This window comes from Rutidosis leptorrhynchoides, chromosome 5, assembly GCF_046630445.1.
Source record: "Rutidosis leptorrhynchoides isolate AG116_Rl617_1_P2 chromosome 5, CSIRO_AGI_Rlap_v1, whole genome shotgun sequence".
Classification (NCBI taxonomy): domain Eukaryota; kingdom Viridiplantae; phylum Streptophyta; class Magnoliopsida; order Asterales; family Asteraceae; genus Rutidosis; species Rutidosis leptorrhynchoides.
The window spans coordinates 105,352,127-105,359,490 of record NC_092337.1 but is presented as its reverse complement, the minus strand read 5'-3'; the positions used below and the strand labels follow the sequence as shown (position 1 = coordinate 105,359,490).

The window sequence follows — 7,364 nt, the reverse complement described above, 5'->3', positions numbered from 1 at the left end:
ATGTTTTTAACTTATATAAAATATTTATATAAAAAAAAACTTATATTTTAAAAACTAAAATAGAAATAGGAATACTTTATAATTTTATATATTTTAAACAAACTCTTAAAATATATATATATATATATATATATATATATATATATATATATATATATATATATATATATATATATATATATATATATTATATTTTTGTGTTTTTAAAATTTAAAACGTATTTTTACAAAAATAAATTAAAAAGTCTTTTTTTAATAGCGTTTCGCTTCGGCGTTTAAGATGTTCCCCGGCAGCGGCGCCAAAAATATTTGATGTTATGCGAGGTGTATACGAAATAGTTATATTTTTATTGCGAAATACTATTAAATATGATACAATTTTACACAAGTTATTTATTTATTTATAGAGTGGATATACCTAAACCTTGCTACAACACTATAGGTAGTGTACGTTATCGTACAGTAGTATAGTTTTTAGTAAGTCCGGTTCGTTCCGCAGGGAGCTAGCCAAGTTTAACACTATATTTTTAAAACTATATTTGTATATATATATATATATATATATATATATATATATATATATATATATATATATATATATATATATATATATAAGTAATATTATTATTATTATAAAAGGGGATTTTACTGTTTAATGACCGGTTTGTCAATTTTAAAACTTTAGTCACAATTAAAACCTAATGTAAAATATTACAAATAAATATAACTTAATTTAAAGCGTAAAGTAAATAAGGATAATTAAAATGCGATAAATTAAAGTGCGATAAATAAAATGACGGTAAATAAAATTGTGATAATTTAAAAGTACGATAATTAAAAGTACGATGAGATATGAAATAAAGGAATTATGCTTATTTAAACTTCTGTAATCATGATGTTCGACGTATTGATTTTAATTTATTATCATGGGTTAAATGTCCTTTGTCCTGGATTATTCGATATGTCCATCTGGTTTTTGTCCATAACGGTCCATCAGTCATAAATATAAAGTGCGAGTGTCCTCGTCAAATTATCCTTATATCTGAAATCAAATACTCCAACTAATTGGGGACTTAAACTGTAACAAGATCTTAATACTTTGTTTAATAATTACACCAGAATATCGACTCCGTATAACCCAAGATTTTAATACTTTGTTCACAATTACGTCAAGTGTCCTTGTACGTAATCTACCCCTATTTTAATAAGTCCATTTACTATTAATCCATCCCCGTATCTGGTTAAATGAACGATTATTAGTACTTATAAATATCCTGCCCATCGTGTCCGATCGAGTGTATGTGGTTATTTATAGGTACGTCCAATTGTAAATATTTATATTAAATTAACGAACTATCATTCAATTAAACAAATATAAAGCCCATTAATAGCCCATAGTCCAATTTCTACAAGTGTCGGTCTTTTGTCCAAACCCCAATTATGGTACAAAACCCAATTACTCAATCTTAATATTTAGCCCAACATCACGATTACTTCGGCTTAAATAAGCATAATAATAATTTAGCTACGAGACATTAATTTAAAAAGGTTGAACATAACTTACAATGATTATAATAGCGTAGCGTTACACGGACAGAGGTTCGACTTACAAACTTAAAACATTCGCTAACATAACCTTATTATTATTAAACTTTAATATTAAAATTATAATTAAAATATAAATTTAAATATATTGAGAGAGTAAGAGATTAGAAAAAGGTGTGTTAAACTCATCCGAAAAATGATGAATTTATAGAACCTGACTCATTACAGTAACCCATGTGATCGCATGGAATTAACTCTTCCAGGCCATGCGATCGCATGGCCGTAATTTCCTGCTCACCAAGCAACAAAAACGTGGGCTGCTCGTATTAATATATTATCTAATATAATATATATAATTATATATAATTATATATATATTATATTATATTCTTGTGCTCCGTTGACTTGTAATTTTGGGTTCGTTGCTTCACGCGTTGATAGTTGGTTCATGTCCCGGTTCCGGATTTTCGAACGTCCTTTCGTACGATTTAATATTTTGTACTTTGCGTTCCGCGGCTGGTACTCTTGTAACTTTTAAACGTTTCTCATCAATAATTTGAACCTCTTTGATTGTACTTTGTACTTTTTAGCGTTTTGGTCAACTGCGTCTTCAATTCGTCGAATCTGACTTTTGTCTTCACCTTTTAATATTTAAACGAATATCACTTGTAAATAGAACAATTACACTAAAAGCTTGTCTTTCTTGAAGGATAATGCTATGAAATATATGTTCGTTTTTAGCATTATCAATTATCCTTCAAGAAAGACAAGCTTTTAGTTGCAATTGTTCTATTTACAAGTGATATTCGTTTAAATAATAAAAGGTGAAGACAAAAGACAGATTCGACGATTTGAAGACGCAAACGACCAAAATGCTAAAAAGTACAAAGTACAATCCAAGTGGTTCAATTTATTGATGAGAAACGTCTAAAGATTACAAAAGTACAAGTCGCAAAACGCAAAGTACAAGATATTAAATCGTACGAAAAGGCGTTCGAAAATCTGGAACCGAGACCAGAACCAACTATCAACGTGCGACTTAACGGACCTGAATTTACAAGTCAACTTTGCACAAGAATATAATATAATATATATATATATATATATATATATATATATATATATATATATATATATATATATATATATATATATATATATATATATTATATTATATAATAAAATAATATATATATATAATTATATATAATTATATATATTATATTATATAATAAAATAAACCAGCAGCCCACGTTTTGCTAAACGAAAATATCTTGATCCAGCTAGCCATGCGATCACATGGCCTGGAAGAACAAACTCCATGCGATCGCATGGAGTCTTGTAGCTGCCCAAGTCCTATAAATAGCAACGTTTTCAGCTGAATTATACACACCTTTTTCTACTTCAATCTCTCAATCTATATTTATAGTTATAATTTTAATTTTAATATTAAGTTAATAATAATAATAATAAGGTTATACTATCGAATGTTTTAAGGTTTTGTAAGTCAAAACTCTGTCCGTGTAACACTACGCTATTAAATATCATTGTAAGCTATGTTCTCCCTTTTTAAATTAATGTCTCGTAGCTAAATTATTATTATGCTTATTTAAGCTGAAGTAATCGTGATGTTAGACTAAATTTAAGACGGGGTTATTGGGCTATGGACCATAATTGGGGTTTGGACAAATGACCGACACTTGTGGAAATTGGACTATGGGCTATTAATGGGCTTTATATTTGTTTAACTGAATGATAGTTCGTTAATTTAATATAGAGAATTACAATTTAACGTATCTATAAATAACCACATACACTCGATCGGATACGATGGGCGGGATATTTATAAATACTAATAATCGTTCATTTGACCGGACACGGGGATGGATTAATAGTCAATGGACTCATTAAAATAGGGGTGGATTACAAACAAGGAAAATTGGTGTAATTGTTAATAAAGTATTAAAACCTTGAATTGCATACAATCGATAACTTGGTGTAATCATTAACAATGTATTAAAACCTTATTACAGTTTAAGTCCCTAATTAGTTGAAATATTTGACTTCGGGTATAAGGGTAATTTGACGAGGACACTCTCACTTTATATTTATGACCGATGGACTATTATGGACAAAAACCAGATGGACGTATCGAATAATCCAGAACAAAGGACAATTAACCAATGGTAATAAATTAAAATCAACACGTCAAACATCATGATTACGGAAGTTTAAATAAGCATAATTCCTTTATTTTATATTTCATCGCACTTTTATTTATCGTCATTTTATTTATCGTACTTTTATTTTATTGCACTTTTAATTATCGTACTTTTATTTTATTGCACTTTTAATTACCGTACTTTTATTTTATCGCATTTTTATTTATCGTCATTTACTTTACGCTTTAAATTAAGTTATATCTAATATTTTGCATTAGGACTTAAAATCGACAAACCGGTCATTAAACAGTAAAACCCCTCTTTTATAATAATAATAATAATAATAATAATAATAATAATAATACTTATATATATATATATATATATATATATATATATATATATATACAAATATAGTTAATAAAAATACAGCGTTAAACTCAGCTGTATCCATGTGGAACGAACTGACTTACTAAAAACTACACTACTCTACGATTATGTACACTGCCTATAAGTGTTGTAGCAAGGTTTAGGTATATCCATTCAATAAATAAATAAATAACTTGTGTAAATTGTACCGTATTTAATAATATTTCGTAGTAAACTATAATAGTATTTCGTACTACCCCTCGCACACATCAAGTATTTTTGGCGCCGCTGCCGGGGAGATACACCGAAGCGAAACGCCATATTAAAAGATTTTTATTAATTTTTAATCTATTTTTGTATAAATATATTTTAAATTTTAAAAACAAAAATATAAAAAGAGAAAAATATATTTCTATATTTTTAAGTGTTTAAATTAAAATGTTTTTATTTTTTTAAGTTAAAAAAAACTAATAAGTAATTTTTAAAATATAAGTTTTAATTAAATTATATTTTCTATAAAATAAAAACAGAAAATAGAAATCAGAAAAAAAAAAAAACAAAACAAATCTGAGCCTGCACGATTTTAGGCCTACATATAAACTGAACCTGCAAGCCATGCGATGCATGGCTAAAGTACATAGAACTCATGCGTTCGCATGAGATGTTCTGACACGCCACATACCTCGTACATCATTAATTACGCAGATTAGGGTTTTATTATTAATTATTATTATTAAACCTAATTAGGGTTTAGTTATTTAATACTACCTCCGTCTCATTCCAATAGGGCAGTATTCCATTTTGGGATGTCCCATTCTGATAGTCTACTTCCATAAATAGAAAGGAAAGATGATATTTCATTGGTGGATCTGGAGAGAGAAGGTATTTCATTGGTGGAGAAATGAAGTTAGTGGGATTTTCTAAAACTGCGTGTTTTTTGTCTGTGGACTATTGGAATGAGACGGAGGGAGTATTTAGTTTTAGTTTTTAATTAAATTTGTATTTTTTAAGTTTTAATTAGTTTTATTAATTATAAAATTGATAATTTTATAAAATAATAATATAAAAATAATATTTTTATAAAAATAAGCAATTTTATCATTTTTTTTGTTTCTTTTTATAAATTGTACTACGTATATTTTTGTCATTTACATGGTAAATTGTATTTTTATCGTTCGTAAATAGTTTTAAGTTTAGTATTTTTACTGTAATATTTCTAGATCTTTAAGTTTTGCCGTAAAATCCCTTAAGTGCTTTTTCTTTAGAACTAGATTTTAAAATCCTTAGAATTTTACGACGTCACTTACCGCTTTAGTTTTAAATAAATTTTAGTGCCTAATTAAGTTATTGCCGTGTTGGATATAGAATTCCTTTTAAGCTTTAATACCTTTAGACACAAGTTCTAATTTTTAGTTTTTAGGCTTTTAAGTTTCGACGCTTTACTTTCTTAATATTATTTTTCGACTTTTTGTTTTTGACGTTTGTTTTTCGACTTCTTATTTTTCGACGCGTTTTTCTTTCTCATTTCTACGCTCTAGTTTTTAGGACATAGAATTTTCAAAGTTTTCTTTAAATTTCGACGAAAAATTATTTTAAGTGGTTAAATTAATAGACATCCAAATTTTCTGGTTCGTAGTAATAGTTGGATTTGTTAGTGGCTAGTTGTAGGCTTCCGATTTAAAGGGTCCTGGCTACCTGCTGCATCTATTGGCTATTTGAAACGTGGGTAAAATCATAAAAGTCTATTAATTTGATAACTTTAATAATTTTTATCTTTATAACTAATAGGATATTCTGTGAATGCACCGAGCAAACCGTTCACCACCTTTCATACGTTCACCTCCTATAACTCGATCAAGACATCTAGCCAATATTGTCGCCATTGATTTTTCTTTAGAATCATCATCTAGTCGAACGAGTACTCCAATTCAAATTTTCGATAATCCATTCTTTGAACCCGACTTCACAATTGAGAACCCGGAGGATATTCAAGGACAATTCAGAGATCCTGAACCACTAATCATTCCTCTTGAATCACAAATTATACAACCAGAGGTTGTCGAGGAAGAAACTATTAAATCAGAATCATCTAGTGATTCAGATTCAACAAATTCAATCATGGAAAATCAGGAACCTCTAAGTATGGAAGACCAAATGAGAGCTACACGCACGGGCCAAGGTCATGCCATTACTCAACCAGACATTAATGCGCCAGATTACGAAATCAAAGGACAAATCCTACACATGATAACTAATCAATGCCAATTTAGTGGTACGCCAAAAGAAGATCCAAACGAACATCTTCGAATCTTTTATATGATTTGTACTCTATTCAAAATCAGAGAAGTTGAGGGTGAACAGATCTATCTCATGTTGTTTCCCTGGACTTTAAAGGGAGAAGCCAAAGATTGGTTAGAATCATTACCTGAAGGGGCGATTGACACATGGGATGTTTTAGTTGAGAAATTTCTTAAAAGATTCTTTTCGGTATCTAAAGCCATAAGACTTCAAGGAGAAATTATTACGTTCACACAAAAGCCAAATGAAACATTATATGAAGCGTAGACAAGATTCGGAAAGTTGTTGAGAGGATGTCCTCAACACGGTTTAGACACTTATCAAATAGTGCAAATATTCTATCAAGGATGCGATGTTACTACAAGAAAAGACATCGACACAGCAGCTGGTGGTTCAATTATGAAGAAAACCGCAACTGAAGCTCACAAAATTATTGATAACACTGCCTCCCACTCACATGAGTGGCACCAAGAAAAGTATATCTTTCGTTCATCTAAAGCGGCTAGAGCCGATTCTAGCCATGACTTTGATTCCATTTCTGCAAAGTTAGATGCTTTTGAAAGACGAATGGAGAAGATGACAAAGGATATTCACGCAATACGAATTAGTTGTGAGCAGTGTGGAGGACCACATTTGACAAAAGATTGTCTCAGTATTGAATAAACAATGGAACAAAGAGAGAATGTTTCATATATAAACCAAAGGCCTGGAAATAATTATCAAAATAATTATCAACCGCCAAGACCAAACTACAATCAAAATCAGAATTATAACCGAAATGTTCCATACAACAACTAACAAGGTCCTCACAATCAACAAGTATCTAATAATACTTACAACCAGCAAAGACCTATTTTTCCATACAAACCACCACAAATCGATGATAAAAAGCCAAATTTAGAAGATATGATGTCGAAGCTAGTTGAATCTCAAACGCAGTTTTTCACATCTCAGAAATAAACGAATGAACAAAATGCTCAAGCATTTAGAA

The 7,364-nt window shown here is 29.3% G+C and overlaps 1 non-coding gene across 1 annotated transcript; it reads right to left on the bottom strand.

Annotated features, from left to right (window-relative positions):
- Positions 1 to 6,577: 6,577 nt before the first annotated feature.
- LOC139851210 (small nucleolar RNA R71) lies at positions 6,578 to 6,684 on the bottom strand. The gene has a single exon (XR_011760565.1). It is a non-coding gene; the product is annotated as a small nucleolar RNA R71 (small nucleolar RNA).
- Between the last annotated feature and the right edge of the window lie 680 nt (positions 6,685 to 7,364).